A 16688-nucleotide genomic window follows, 5' to 3' on the forward strand; every position below is an offset into this window, starting at 1 on the left:
AGGAAAACCATTTACCTTGGGAAACTTTTAAGAATCTAGTTTTATTTTGTGTCTCAGAACACAGGCGGATTTTCTCTTGAAATCTCCATAGTTCCATTTTATTTGTCTTCTTGCACCTCTTTGGCTCTTGATTAGTTTGGAAAACTCCCATATTTTTTCACTCTGGGAGTACTCAGAGCCCTCCCACCACCATTCTTGCCCTGCATATTATCAGATCTTAGGGAAAAGCTGGACCTAGCAAGTTCTTCTTCATTAAAAGAAAAAGGAAAATCTAACACTTCTAGGTGGGTGAAATGAATAGGGCAGCAAATAGTTCTCAGTAAAGGATAGGTAGGGGTTTGGTAAGAGAATATTGTCTATTTGTCTTGGAAATAATCTAAAGATATAGCAGTAAGAATAAAGACATCAGCTGTGAAAGGATGCACAGCTTTTGATCTTCCTACCTTCCTGTCCTCCAGCTTTTGTGTTGTCCCAGACTAATATTCCTTTTTACTCATCCATCTTCTTGGTGGTTTTCAGTGGGCTTGTCAAGGCAAATAAGGTGAAAAACATGGGAAGATAAAAAATAGGTTTCTAACCATTATTATGTTTAGAGCAATATTTTATGACTCTGCAGTGGATGCAGGATCTTACTCCATTCAGCTCTGTCCTCAGTGAGCACATACTAAGTGTTACAAGAGCATCTGTAGCCCAGGACCTGGTGGGGACATAGGAAATCAAGCAGAGGAAATATCAGAGGTGTACCCATGTCTACAGAAGGTCTCAGGAGATCCCCAGAGTGAGGAATTGAAATAGCAAGCTGTTCATCTTTGATTCTGCATTCTTACTGGACTCCAGCATCCAAATTGTTTTCCATTCCTGAAGTTTCTGTGTGTCATCTCTCAAATCCAGCATCTCCTTGTTTGTCTGCCAATAAAATGAAAACCTAGACCTTGGGACCTTGGTATGGCCACTCTTCCTTCACTTTTATGGAGCATCCTCTTTGCTTCCTTTTGTTGGATGACTCCTCCCCAGTTTTGCTGGCCCTACCCTTCTTGCCAAGTAAATCTATCCCCTAGGGGCCTTTTGCAAAGGTGACCTGGCTGTCACATCCCAGAACACCATTCTGGCTGGGACACATTCCTTCCAGGTGTCTTCAAAAACATTCTCCTGTCCTTTGGATCTGTGAAAAGCTGCCACTCCCCACACTCCACCAGCATCTACCAGGTATATCAGGAGCTGAGGCTGCCTGGTTAGTGTCAAATATTGTCCTTGTGTTGTTGATATTTTGTCCTTCCCTCTCTCCTTCATATGAGCCTAAACAAAACTGAGATTGTGCAGACGATATTATTGTGACTGCATTAATGTCAGGCTACTAAATCAGGTGAAGTCAGGTTCCCTACAGAGTCAGTAAAGGAAGACAACATCTAATAAACCTCCGAAGTTGTCCTACCCTTCTCCACCGATTGAATAAGGAGCTTATTTATCTAACCTAGGTAACAAATATATCCCCCTGAGGATAATAATAAAAATATCACCCTTCCTCTCTTCTTCCAGAATGCCCAGCTTCTTCTCTGAGAAAGAAAGCATTGGGGAATTATGTGTGTAGTAAAGAAAGGCAGGCACAGGGAGCAAGGAGGAGAGAAACTGAGGGCTGATAAAATGAGAGACTGGGGTGATGTGAAAGGAAGAACAGGAAATGAGATGAGGTAGTTGAAATGATCCTCAGGAACAAATAAACTTAAGAGATGGAAGTGTAGGAAAGATAACTGCAGAAGAGACACTGAAGGAAAAGAGAAGAGAGCAGGAAGAGGCAATATGATGCTTATCAGAGAAGTTTTTGTGAGTAAGCAGGCAGGAAGCAGCCACCAGGAAGGAAAGACACATTGAAAGTGATACCAAATGTGAGTCTAGGGTAGAAGGCCAGCTGTGATACTAAAAGAAGCCTGAGAAGGGAAAGGAAGGGAAGGGGAAGAGGAAAGGGAAGGGGGATAGGAAGGGGAAGGAGAATGAAAGATAGTGAGTTCAGGAAACAAATTCTTACAAACTTTTAAGGAATGACATTGTGCCAGATGAAGGTTTGGTTGAAACCAATGACAGAAATGGTCAGACAGTAAAAAAAAAAGCAGCAGTAAGTGGGGGACAAATGAACAGAGGAAAGGCACTAAAAGGAGAGTAGGCACAGAAACCAAAGGTCTTGGCTTATTGTCTTGGAGTCTTTCCAGGGACTTTAATGGGAGCAGATTTGGGCCTGGAGCATTTGAAATGAATGTTACACAGACTTTGGCCAGAAGTTTTTCTCATAACTCCTATGTAAAAATTATGTATCTTCAAAGCTTTTGTGGATCTGTATGTATGCAACCCTAACCCTACCAATCCCTGCACTACAAAATCCCAGATGATTGCTGCACCCTCTGGGGACTTAATAGGATTTGAGCTCTCCAAGTATGCAAACACTATGCCACTGCAAATAGAACCACTGACCTACAAAGTACAGCAGCTTAACCTGTAAAATAGATACAGGAGTCATAAAGTGTCAGAGGTGGACCCAAGACTGCTCGGTGTTCATGCAAAGCAGCAGCTTCCAGCTGGAATGGTCCCTGTACCTTCTTACAGAATTTCTGATCTGTGATTTTGGAAGGCTGTTCTCTGCCACAGTGTTTTTGCCCTTTCTTTCCTTCATCTCCTTTCCTCCTAAGGAATGACCACAGTGCCTCTGAAAGTAAACAAAGCACAGGACAGGTTTGGCAGGACCTTTCAAAAGGAAAATATTCCCTCTCCATCTGAGTGGTTATGAATAATGATCTCTATAGCACATTTAGTTCAGACTTCAAAGCTGTTGTCACTGAGGTTATGTCAAAGTTGATTTGAAACACAGACTGACAAAATGAAAGCACTCACAGGAAATACATTTCTTGCCCACAACAGATTGTCAGAATACCTGTGGACACCTGAGTTAAGCTGCTTTTATAAATTATTCGATTTCTCTGCTGAACACCCCCTACTGGCTTTCTGTCCATCATTACTCTTCCACAGGGAAGTGTGGCTTTTAATGCTGCCGTCGACAAAGACAAAGGGTGCAAATCCACTGAGCATCTTCAGAAATGGTCCCTCTGCACCATCATCAGCACCTGGCACTGCTGCCCCAGGCACTGCAGTTTCAATGTGATGACTTTTCCCTGGGCTGCAGTAATTTGCCTGCTATCAAGCTGTGTTTGATGAAGATCAGAGCTGAAAACAAGGCTAGATGAAATCTGCTTGGCTAATTTGTGTACCTCACCCTCTGTAAGCAGTCAGCCTCTCACCCTTTGCCCTCCTCCTAAGAAGAGAGCACTTGCTGAACCCAGATATATCACCCTGCTCTGAGGTCAGGGTGATGAACACAAAACAAAAAGCACATGAATGCAGGCACCCAGCAGCCCTGTCACAGCTGGATGGAACCCAGTCACTGTCAGGCTGTTAGCATGTTATGCTCCCTGGGAATGACATTGCCGTTTCCAAGCTCTGGCAACTTGTGCTCCTTCTCCAAACCAAATAGAGATGGCTCCACCCACTTGAACAAACCCCTCCAGAAGGCAAAACTCCACAGGTAGACGCTGCAGACAATTGATGCAGAGTGTTCTGGAGTCCATCTTGCTGTCAGAAAAGCAGGAAGTGCTTTTTTTTTCCCCTCTTTTGGTCACAGATTGATGGCACTTTTTCTGCATTTACCTCCTTTTGCTGTGGCTTTCTGGCAGTGAATCCTAGGGCTGCAGACTGCAGTACCTACCCATGGACAGATAAGTTCTTGTTCAACTTCTGTGCGTGTACTCTTTGGTGAGACCTCCAGGTGTCTCCTATGAACTGACTGCTTTTGTATTTGGGTGTGTGTATGCACATTTAAGTGGCCTGTGATGGGTGTGGAGCAATTTTAGTACCTCTAGACTCTAGAAGAAACGGCTCAGATCAGGTTGATTTAAAACAAAACAAACAAAACAAAACAAAACAAAGAGAGAGGACAGCAGAGTAAATTTTCTGTCCACAATTCCAAGATGGGTTTTGTGGTATTTTTGTAGAGGTAGAAATTGGGTTGAATTCTGTCAGGAGCTGCTAAGGCTGAAATCTGCTTTTGACTCAGAGGCCACCTCAGATGAGAGGTGCAGACCCAGATTCTGGAAAAAAGCATGTGCCTCTGCTTTTGGATGCCAGCAACCTGTTTTTGCAGAGGCACTGAGTTGTTTTTTTGATCTCAGTGGGAGTTCTGGGTGCATTAATGCTCATGCAAATCAGGCTGCGGGTATCTGAAGTCGGGCAGCCAAAAGCACAGGCGCTCCAAATTTTCAGGCTGCTTATTAAATAATCACAGCTCAAAAACCTCTCTGCACTTAATTTTCCCATGCTGATAATACTGTGACTCTAAAATGTTCCTCAAATGGACCCTGGGACAAGAATTAAGCATTCATTTAGCTGGAGAAAAAGGATCCCTGTTTTACTGTATTACAGGAAAATGTGTATCAAAAGATCTAAAGTTTTCTTCTTATTCTCCTTGCCCATCCTATGCCCCTGGATATTTTGAGTAAATTCTCTGTGGTCCTGGTTGTGCACACCAGAAATAGTAGTCTTGAAGATGTGCTATGAGCTGTTCTTAGTGCAACACCCAGTAGGGAGGTGGTCATAGTTTTGCTCAGTGGCTAAGGTGAATGTTTTTGGGAGAAGCGCTGGTTCAATGCAAAGAAGATCAGGGATTTTTTCCCCTTGAAAAATACAAAAACGAAAGCCAAGCATTTTTTTATTATCTTGAAAGGCTATACTTGACCCAAAGTGATATAGTCTCCTTCTTATTCCTATTAATTAATATTTTCCTTATAGAAATTTAGGTATCAATCTTTAAATTAATATTTCCATCCTGAAGTGAAAAAGCAAAAAGTTTCCATTTAACATTTCTGGAACAAATAATTTTCAGGGATGCCAGACTAACCTTTGCCAATGCTACAGTTTCTTTCCTGCTTGTTTTCAGCTGGAACACTTTGCTGCACTTGACCTGAACTTGCAGTTCTTGACAGTCTATCTGAAATGGCTTTTTCCCAGAAAATACACTTTTCATAAAAATATCTCATCCAGCTGAAACCCAGGATTTTAGTCTCATCTGGTTGGTTACTGATTTGCAAACTGGCCATCAGCCTGTATCCTGGTAGCCAAGTTGCCAAATTGCTCTTTATTTCTTCTGAATGAACTTTCAGGAACTCCAGTGAGTAAGCAGGGCCCTGTTTCATCAGGCAGCACACATCCATGTAAAGCCAAGCTCACCCATGCTGCAAAGAGCATGTTTTGCCCAGGTAATGAAATCAGCTGGAATAAAAAGATATTTGAGGGCTACAAATAAACAAGAAGCTTCTGCTGAAAAGATAAGTGAGAGAGCATGTGTCTCATCCAAAGGCATTGAAAGCAGGCAGAGCCTAAGGGTGAGAGACAGGGAGGTAACATGAGCTACATTTGGATGCTGGCTTGGGATTTTGTTCAAGGATAACAGGCAGTAAGTGCCAGGGAGCTGCTGTGCAGCCCTTCAGCAGGAATCTCCTACCTGACTTCAAGTTATTATTTTCCTCCACTTCCTCACCAAAAAATTGGTGCTGGTGATAGAAAAGATTGGATGTCAAAATGCAGCCGATTAAATGACTTAAACTTTTACAGTTTCTTTTCTGTCATATGCCTGATGCAGAAAATAAAAGTGGGTATTGGGTGAGGAATTTCCAAGTGGATTTTTTTTGGACAGGTTCAAGGGATGAGAGTTGGAAAGTCTGAGCATTGGACAGCCCAGCTGCTCCCTCACCCAGCCACACTGCGCGTGCAGGTAGTGCGAGCAGCAGGGACCCAGGCAGCTGATCTGGGCTGCCCAAGGGGTGGGGGGAACCTCAGCTCTCACCCTCTGAGATCCCACCAAGCCGAGGCACTGCTGCAGTGCAGTCGTGTTGTGACACAAACTTATTTTATTCTGATGGAATAGAGATCCATGGGAAGTGTTCCCCAGGGGCACTGTCGGCCCCAGGCAGGTCGGTGGGGAGAGCCCACGGGAAGGAGGGAGCAGACGGGAATGTGCTGCAGGCTGTGAGGGGAGAGCCCTGGAAGTGCCTCAGCTGCACCGCTCTCCTCGCCTGCCTGTGGTGGATCCTGCCTGGCCTCCTCCAGCCACAGCTCCGGAGCAGGGAGAGGAGCCTGCCATGGCACCGCTCTCCAAAAGCACCATGTGCTGGGGGACACAGGCCCAGCCGGGCCGGGGAGGGATTGCCCCGCTCTGCTCTGGGCTGGAGCAGCCTCACCTGTGTGAAGTTTTGGGTGCCACAATATCAGAGAGACATTAAACTATTAGAGGGTGTCCAAAGGTGGGCACAAGAATGGTGAAGGGCCTTGAGGAGAAGCGTGTGAGGAGCAGCTGAGGACACTTGGTGTGTTCAGCTGGAGGAGACTGAGGGCAGACATCGCAGTCACAGCTTCTCTTGAGGGAACAGCAGGGGCAGGCACTGAGCTCTGCTCTGTGTGACAGGGACAGGACTGGCAATGGCTGGAGCTGGGTCAGGGCAGGGTTAGGCTGGGTATCAGGGAAAGGTTCTTACCCCAGAGGGTGCTGGGCACTGAACAGGCTCCCCAGGGAATGGTCACAGCCCCAAGGCTGCCAGAGCTCCAGGAGAGTTTGGACAACGCTCTCAGGGATGCACAGGGTGGGATTGTTGGGGTGTGTGTGCAGGACCAGGAGCTGGGATGGATGATCCTTGAGGGTCCCTCCCAACCCAGCATATTCTGTGATTCTATGATTCTGCTAGCCATAAGTAGGGGGATGTTCCTCTTCTCCAGCCCTGCTTGGTGGGCACTGGAGAGGCAGCCCTGGGCATTGCAGTCCTTCATGGGCACATGGATTGTCCTCCAAAGACAGGGAGCCCCCCTGTACAGCAAGAACAAGACTCCTGGGACAAGGCCTTCCACTAAGAGAGGTTTCAGAGGTTGCAACATGGATCTGGGCTTTGAGGAAGCTGAGATTACTACAGCATGTCCTCCTCTGCCCTGCTGTGCTGTCGGTTTCCCCCCAGGCACTGTGTGAGAAAGTGAGCATGGATTTAATTGCTGTGGTAGCACAGCATCCAGATGTTTTGAATACTTCTGTAGATTCCTCCTTGTTTGTGATGTGGTTAAGGCTGCTGGCAGCAAGGTGGGGAGAATTTAATTTTGTGTCAGAGGAGAGAAAGTGATAACCCACTGTGACAGATTGCTGCCTGCTTCTTGCTGGGGCCACCACTGCTGCCAGCAGTGCTGGGTGGGAGGGTGAGGGCTAGAGACGCAGGGGACCCCAGAGAACCCATGGTGAGGGGGACACAGCTTGGGACAGGCACAGCAGCTTGGTGGTGAAGGCTCTTGGGCTCAGCCCTTGGCATGGGCCTGAAGGTGCACATGAGCAGCCAGCAAGGGCTTCTGCCCTGCTCTGCTCCACCTCACCACAGCCATAGCTCTGGAATACAGATTTCACACAAAATCGAATGCAATTTTCCTAAGGGAACCTGGGTGAAGTGCTGGGGCTAAATATTGCCTCTCTGGCTTCACCCCCAGTTGGACACAGCCAGTGCAGCCCTTCACTTGTGGTCCCTGGCAGCTCACATCCAGCCCACAGCCCCAGCCCCATGCACTGGGGTTACTGACTCCAGTTGGGACCCTCAGGAATGAAGTCCCAGCCTTGATGTTCAGGTGCTGGTAACTGGAGCTCCTGTGAAGTCCTGCTGTGTTGTAGACAGATGGGTAGTGGGATCAGGCATGCAGGACATGTCTGAGCACTAACCAGCATTAAAAACTGACTGCATGAAAAAAAAAGAAGCTGCTGTTTGAAATATTTTCTGCATAGGCTTGTGGAGAATTATGCATTGTGCTTTTCTTTGTCTGGACAGGACATCCCAAGACAGCTGAGATTGAAGCACCTCTTCTAGATGAGGATGTTGCTTTGCACAGGCACTGCCTGCACCTGCCTGAATGCCTAAATATGAACCATCACTTAGTCTGCCTGGTAAGTGCCAAGCACTGATCTTAGCAGGGCTCTCATGCTGATGATGGCTGCTGAGTTAGTGCTTCTGCATGCAGTATTGGTAATGGATGTTCCAGTTCCCACCTGGGGTCAAGTGTTCAATGGCCATCTGGTTTCAGTCATGCTGTGCCAGTTTATCACACTGAGTTACAGACCCCTGCTTCCTGGGAAGACCCTTAGGGAAACAACACACCATCACTGGCAGAAGCAGAAATAGGTGCAGATCCAAGCTGTGTTTTCTGCGATCCTTCTGCAGTGAATGTGTGCAGCTGTAACTTTCAGAAGGAACTTTCTCCTTATATCTTTGTCTCCTTGATGGAATGAACAGCCCCTGAGTATCCTTTTCTCCCTTCCAAAGGTTGGGAGATCAGCTCTGCCTCTGTGGCTGTAGCAATCCCATTGATTTCCTCACCTTATCAGCTGAACTGGCTCCCTGAAAGTGAGTCCATATATGAGGTGGGATTTTGTTTTCCTTGGTTTTAAAAAGAAAAATGTTTGTGCATTTTATATATAGGCTAAGGGCCCACACAAGGAAAAAGTTTCTAATTGTTCCTGATGCAATGTGTTTGGCAGTGAGAAAAAAATGTGGGTGGGGAATACGACACCTACTGCAATTATCCTTGCATCCTTGTAGGGGGAGGGAAGAGAATGAAAGCAATTTGTCTTTGGCAGACATTTGTGCTTTTCTGAAGGACTCTGAAGTTGTTGACTATCAATGCAAGAAAAGATCTGCATACCTAGTGTCATACTTGTGTAAAGATGTAAAAAAACTGAAAGCAGCTCACAAAATTAAATTAATTAATAACTCCTCACATTATGTTAAAAGACAAAAATTGAACCCCAAAATCCCCTCAGCATCTTTCTTGGACTTTACCAGGCAGGAAAGGACCAGAAGGGTTCGAGGTGAGGGGAAATGTCTCGGGGCAATCAGGGACATGAGGAAAGTACCTGCTGCCTCTGTGAATAGAGCAACACCCACCTATCTTGTAACACTCACCATCTTTCCCCAGCTCATCTTCACTGAGGCTGTGAAGATCAAAATACTGGTGTGAGCTGGCAAGTGAATATCCTGGGGATTTCAGAGCCTGGGAATTTCAGCAATCTTGTGTGGAGGTGGTTACTCCTGTGGCCAACTCCTCATCAAAGACGAGAGAGTGCTGGAAGTGTGTGTCACACTGCCAAGGAAGCAGCCAGGAGACTATGCTGTGTTTTGGATAATCAGATATAACATGTACTGAAGTGAACTTTCTCTCCAGTGGATTTTTATCTTGGAAAAGATGGGGCTTCTCTCTAAAGCCTACACACAGGGTGGTCTTGACACAGGAGGCCACCAGTGGCAGGAAACAGTATTGTTTGAAGATATGTGGTGCTCCCAGATGAATAAAGGGGCAGCGCCAATGCAAGACAACAGGGTCTGGCTCTGGGAGCTTGGGCATCCCATATGAACCATGGAAGTGCTACTTGTCTTCCATGTTCCTCTATCCTGCTCTCGTTCCTCTGCCCAGCCATCAACCCACCCAACAAAGGAGCTAACAGGCTCTTTTGAAACAGGACTGTTGAGTCACTCTCAGATCGCTGCATGGAACAGCTGGGGAGGTCAGAATTGCAAGGCAGAAAGTAAGTAGTGAAAGCTGCAGCTGAAAGCCTCAGAGAGCTGCTGTGCACATATGAGCCCCTCTGAAGCACAGATAGCAGGACAGACACACTGTCTGACAGTATGCAAAGACTGTGCTGTGCCCCAGGAATTCAGCTTTCCAGCCTGGTTTGCTCAAAAGTGAAAATAGTTGTGGGTGTGTTGGGTTGGGTTAGATGTCAGAAAGCAAAAAGGGAATGGCAGCATGGAGCACCATGGGAAGCAGATGGCCATGGAGAGCTGGTCCAAGTGGCATCCAGCTAGGCTGTGGTTTCCTGCTCCTCTCCCCACTTTGGGATGATTTTTTCCCCACTATTCATCTTACAGCAGCACTGCTGCTTGTGTGGTTGTGTGGTGAGCCAGACCAGGGAGCTGAAAACCAGCCTCTTCCTTCTGTGGAAGAGGTTATTTTCACCAGGTCAGTGTGTGTGGCGGCTGCCAAAGGGCTGCTGCTGGCACCAGGAGGGTGTGGGAGTATGTGGGAGGATCTGGGTGCACCAGACTAACATCTGAGGCTGCAGAGAGAGACCCCTTATTGCCAATTAGGCTGAAGCAGGTTGTGTAGGCTGCTCCCAAGGACATGTGACAGGAGCAGAAAGAACTGGGGAGCTGGTTCTTTACTATGTTTTCATCCTTTTCCTCCTTGTTACTCTCAGGTGGAGCTGTGTTCCTCTGCTTTCTGCAGGTGCTCCTGGAAGCAGTGTATTGTCTCCCGCTGCTTTCTAACAACTAGTCATGATTGCCCCTGGGCTGACACTTCTTCTTTCCCACACAGGCACATTCATTCCTGTAATTGGATGGATTTACCAATACATCCTCAATTTGGTTACACTGTCGATTTTCAAAGAGGCAAAAGGCAGCTGACATACTCAGAGAGTTTCTATATCCATGGCCCATGATTTTTATTCAATTTCGCCTGGTAGCATCTGTAAGATTTAAATTACAAGCAAATTGTTTGCCTGATTGGTCACATTATTACCAGAGCTCTTAGTCTGGTGGAGGACAGGAGCAGATGTTACCTCTGAGATGTCTCCAGTCCTGGCAAAGCTGGGCTTAGGGAGAGACTCAGTTATAGCACAAAGCCTGTGAATTTTTCATGTGGCTTCCTAGGGATGCTGGCAACACTGCAGTGAATCAGGAGATCAAAAGAGCAAAAGACAACAGGACATTTATTTTGTGGATTGGAAATTGCTCACTCATTGGATAGAGACCGCATGTGGCTGCAACCCACAGGAGGCATCTGTCTTACATATAAAGAATCAAGGTGGAAGAAGTAGAAGTGAACTAGATGCTTGTTTTCTGATTAGAACTGCTTAAATGGCTCTTGAAGAGGTGAATGAATTGATTTTTTCCCTTTGCTTTTCTGGCAGTAAGCCTTGGACTCTAACAAGCTCATTACAAATAGCCTTGTGCCCATCGCTAACACGTGAAGAGCAGAATTTCTCATCCTTCCCCTTCCCCTCTGCAGCAGCAGCAGCTACAGCTATTCAGCAAAGCCTCACAACACTTTTTTTCCCCAAAAATTACTTCCCAACCCAAGACACAAGGCTTGGTTGACATTTTGTGGAGGAAGGATGAAAAAGGACAGAGATGAAACACTTCCCACTTTTGTAAACAAAAGCTGGGAGAAAAACAGTTGTTTTGAATTTAAAGAAAATGTTTTTATTTGGAAAACAAATAATTTCCTGAAAGACTTGTAGCCAAATGAAAAATATTCCTTCTTTATGAAATTCTCTGGAATAACCATTTACCCTTTTGCAATTGCCTCTCACACCTGGTGCCATGTTCTGTTGCTGGATTTCAGCAGGGACTGAGCATCTCTCCCTCTGCCCCTTCCCATGCAAAATCCATGGGTTTTGCTGACTTCAATGAAAACTGTAAGTTATTCAGTCCTTTAGGAAGCTGGACCATAGGTTCCTAAGTCTTGAGATGGACTTGGCTTGGTATTTTTTAGTGGGTCCTTTGCTTTGTGCAACAACCTTTTGCTGTGAAATTATTTCTGTTGAAACTCTTCCAATGGTGAAATACATGACTTGACAGCCATGGATGCCTCATCCTTGTGAGGCCTTAGGTCTGAGGCTGATTTTGTGCTGTCAGTTCATCCGTGTTGGGATTTGATGAACGTCAGCACTGAATACAGGTCTCTGCAAAGTACCATCAAAACAGATTGTTGTGTTTTTCACTCCAGGGTGGGAATTGACTTGGTCGAGAAGGTTGCTGTGAGGGTTAAGTTTTACTTTTGTAGTAAACCCTCAATTTTTCCTGGATAGGGTAATTTTTGTTGACATTGCTCAGATCTCTATGTTGCACAGATTATATACAGCCCTAGCTTCCATTGGCTTTAGCAGAGCAAAGGTGTCACTTCATGCATGAAATTGTTACTGTGGGATGGCAGATCTCTCTGGCCCATTTTCCTCCTGTTCTGTGTGTGGTTGAGGAAATTTCAGTGATGGGTCTGATTATGTGAATTAACTTGGTGAAGTCCTGGCCATGTGAAATTTGTCTGCCCATTAACTATTCTTGCTTGCTGATTCCACAGAAATTTTAGGAGTGATATGGGATGTGAGTCAGGGAGGAAGAATCTCTGAGGCAGGATGTTCCAAAGAGCATTCACCAACACTAAGAATTTTGAAAAGAAATGAAAACACAGGCAGCCTCTTTTGCTGGTGTTTGCTACTGAATTTGCAGGCAATCTTCCTGGGATCATTCGCAAGTGAAGAGAGAGAATGTCCCACCTTAGCTGAAGGGTTGGAAGAAGCATGATTGTTGGGTTACCTGAGCTTTCATGGGACCAGAAAGACACCTCAATGTGTCTCCCTTTCCCCATTCTGTTTCACATCAGCCAGTTCCCAAGAGACTGATGTGCTCTCTGGAGCCTTTCCTGCAGGAAAGGGCTAGTCAGCACCCCACGAAGCAAGTGTGGGTGTGTCCTGCAGCTCTCTGGGCCAGGAGGAGCCCCTCCAGGGAGCCACTAAGGAGCTTTGGTTCTTCCCTTGCTTACCTAGCTGGAATAAAAGAGTAAGAGTTGCACTGGTTGCAGTCAGTAAGGATCTCCACAAGTGGGAATACAATGTTTTACAGAAGTTAGACAAGCAAAGCACAATGAAAGCTAACGGTTGGAAGCAGAAGTAAGATGGAGTTAAATGGAAAGAAAGGGACATATTTTGATGCAGCAGATGACTAACCTTTGGTACAGGGGAGGTGGATTCCTCATTCTACAGGGCTTTAAATAGAGGCCGGCTCAGATCCTGCAAGCACTCATTGGCCAAGTGAAAGTTACTGACCTTGGCCCTTCCCTTGTTGTACACTCCCAGCTTTCCTTGTTGTGATCATCCAAACTGACTCTTTGCTTGCCTCTGCTTTCATGCCACCCCTGCTTCTTTTCCTCATTTTCTTCTGACAGGTCATGAACTCACATCTTTCTGGAGCCTACTGGAAACAATACCTGCTTTGTTTGAGCTGTCTTCAGTTCCTTCCCTTCACCTTGTCAAACACCAGGAAGAGTTGACTTGGAAACTTTGTCCATTTAGCAGAACTTGGCTTCAAGTCAACAACCCCAGGCTAACAGTGTTTATCAGGCAGTAGGAGATCAATTCTAATTCCTGAACAGTTATCATTCTTCCTGTTGTGGCTGTTCTCCAGCACTTTGAGATGCTGGGAAACTTTATGCAGAGGTGTTTGCAGGAGGCAGAGAGATTGATGTATGCCTGCAGGTTTCACAACTGATCATATCAGCCATAATGACCTCTACTGTCTTATGGAAGGGCGCTGTGTTTTCCCTTTTTTCCCCTAAGTGTTAGTTGTAGTTTGTGACAGCCAGCTAGGAGCAGTCACACGAAGAGAGTCTGCTTGGTTTTAAACTGGTATCTCAGCCTGGCTCCTGAGCTGGCATTGAGGATGGTGGAGAAGCACGCGCTTGCTTTGTTGACAAATGGATTACACTGAAGTAAGCAGCTGTACTGCTCCAATTCTCTGTAGCAATTGCCAGATTATTTCTTTCCTGTTTGTATGTTTAGCCTACCCCAGTCTGCCAAGAATCACAAGAAACAGGTGTCCTGCAGAGTGACAACCTAAGCCTTACTCCTCAGTACATCTAGCCAGGGGTGGAGAGACAGTCAGTAAGTAGACAGATTGCCCGAATTATAATGACTAACCCTGGAAGATGGTCCTTAAGCACTGTTAATGCTGTCCTTTTGAGGACAATGAGGGCTGTTGCAGTAGGGATACAACAGAACTGCCAAAGGAGAGGAGGAAAAAGGCTGTTTCATTCACTGGTGACACTGGCACTGCTGAACCCAGTTTGGGCTGAGCTGATTGCTGAGCATCCACATCCCATTTCCCTTTTTTTAAGGCAACAAGTTGAACAAAGAGCAGACTGGAGGGATGAAGGGGAAAGACAGGCTCTTGCCCTCTTTTACTGCCCTGGCTTCAAAATTACATAAAACTTTTCAGTTAATTGGGGAAAACAGGTAGGCACCTAGAATGAGAAGCTGATGTGATTTTGTTCACCATTGGCACAGTCCTGTCTTACATTATGTAAGACAAAATGGAGTTCTGGCTGCTCTGGTATTAATTTCTTAGCTCCTCATATCCTTGCTTATTTTGGAAGTGGATTCTGGGAAGGCTCAGCCTCACCTGGCTCTCTATTGGGCTCTTAGAAGCTGCTCAGGGAGGGTGGGGGTGAAAGCTTGAACAAGGCTGCAAACCTTGCCTTCCTCACTCCACAGCCTCCCCATTGCTGGGTGTGGCAGGATGGCACTGTGCAATGGGACATTTCTTCTGAAGCAGCTCATGAAGTTACACCTTTATCCCATCAGGTGGGTAATTTAGTTCAGCTTCCAGTTCTGCATGGTGAGAAGACTGCAGCAGAATTGAGCAAGGTGTGCCCAATGTAACCAGCAGATCCCTCGGTAGATGGGAATCCAGTATGGACAGACCTGATACGTGGTAAATCTACCTGTTCCTGTGCTGTTGGAATACTTACACTGACACACCAACCTTTTCTTTCAGGTGATTAATGAAGCACATTTGGTTTTGGGCTTCATGCTGTGGTAGTGCATCCTTTCTCTCCTTACATCTTTCCTAAGTGGCTCTTTCTGCGTTGCTTGGAACCTACTTGGGTTTCAAACTGAGGTCAGCATGTTCTTGTTTGCTTGTGCCTCAGAGGTGGCGTGGAATCGGGGAGAAGTGAAAACCTTTCTTCCTACGTAATTAAAAAATGCTGCTGTCAGCAGCCTCTCTAAGTCCTCAGGGTATGTGGATAGCCACTGAAGTCTTTGCAAAATCTCTCCTGGTCAGTGCCAGGGAGCTGGATGAAGGAACTGTGCACCACCATGCTTGTGGCAGCTGTAGTCTGTAAACCTCTGCATTGTCCATGCTCCCTGTGCTGCTGTTGACCTGGGAGCTTTCCTTTTCAGCTCAGTCAGTTTTGAAAATGGGAAGGAAGATATACTGGACATGCAGTGCTGTACGTCTTCTGTCCCAGATCCTTCAAAGGATGTTCTCTGGACTCAAGACTTGTTCTTGAGCTGAGACTAATCCTCACTGAAGCAATAGCCAAAACCACTGAGAACTTCCTCCACTACGCCTTCAACCTGCAGCATTTGCTATTGTTCAGAGTGCAAAAGAAAGCTGTGCCAAGGTGTAGGATACATCTATTTCCTCTTCTAAAATTAAAGGAAAATGGCCTTAAGGGACTGAATTATGGAGGAACACATCTTGCTTCCTTCTTGCTTGATGTCTTGGCTCAGAAAGGGGTTTGCTTACTGCTTACTCTTTGCCATTGTGTTTTAAAAACACCAGTGAAAGGAAACAATAAATAAACAAATATTGAGCAAGGAGCAGCTGAGTGCTCCTAGCTCACACATCAGCCAGATTGTCATGGTTCATCCTGAGCTGTAGATGGGATCCAAACATTTTAACCTGCCATGAAGACATGGATCTGTTGAATGAGACCAGAAGAGGGCCACAAAGATGATCAGAGGGCAGGAGTATCTCTCCTAAGAGGATAGAATGAGAGAGTAGGGCTGTTCAGCCTGGAGGAGGCTTCAGGAGACCTTAAAAAGGCTTGATGTATCTGAAGGAAGCCTACATTAAAGTTGAAGAGGGACTTTTTATAAGGGCATAGAGGTGTGATAGGACAAGATAGAACTACTTTAAGTGGCAGGAGCATGAGCTTTTATTAGACATTAGGAAGAGATTCTCCCCTGTGAGGGTGGGGAGGCCCTGGCACAGGTTGCCCAGAGAAGCAACCAGATGGTCACCCCATCCCGGGCAGCATCCAAGGCCAGGCTGGACAGAGCTTGGTGCAACCTGGGATAGTGGAAGTTGTTCCTGTCAATGGCAGGGGTGGAATGAGATGAGCTTTAAGGTCCCTCCCAACCCAAACTATTCTGTGATTCTTTGAGTTGCTCCCACCAGAGAGCACTGGCTGTGGCTGTGTGCCGCAGGATGTATTTGTTTGCTGTGGCATTTGGTGGCACCTCTCTGCACCAGGGATGTGTTTGGTGTGGCTTTTGGTGGCACCTCTGGAGCAGGGATGTTCACAAACCCTCCAGAGGCTTCTTGCTGTTGAGAGCAGCAGGAACCCCACTGTGCAGGAGACAGGGATAGCGGGGAGCAGTTTGTGCCACTCCTCTCACCTCCTGGTTAGGGATGACCACTTGAAAATACAGTCCTGCTATGCTGGAAGAGAGGGGCTGGGTTTCTAGATTGGTTTGCAATGATGATTATTTTCCAAAACCTCTTTCTCTCACAGTCTTTGATCTGGCCTGTTAAGCAGACTAAAAAAGATGCATCAGTCATCACAGCAACTCATTTTTGGTTTTTCTTTTCTTCTACGTCCACTGCAAGTGAAGGAAGGAGAACCAGGTACACGTATCCAGTCGTTAGAGGAATACTTGGCTCATCTCTCAGGACTGACAGCAAAGTAAATATTTCAAGGGATAGCCTTAACTTTTCTGAACAATACTTCCCAGGGAAGATTAAGGCACTGCTCGTATGTGTTTGGGCAGGGGGAACCTGCAGGTTTCATTT

Source organism: Erithacus rubecula (genome assembly GCF_903797595.1).
Source record: "Erithacus rubecula genome assembly, chromosome: 4".
Classification (NCBI taxonomy): domain Eukaryota; kingdom Metazoa; phylum Chordata; class Aves; order Passeriformes; family Muscicapidae; genus Erithacus; species Erithacus rubecula.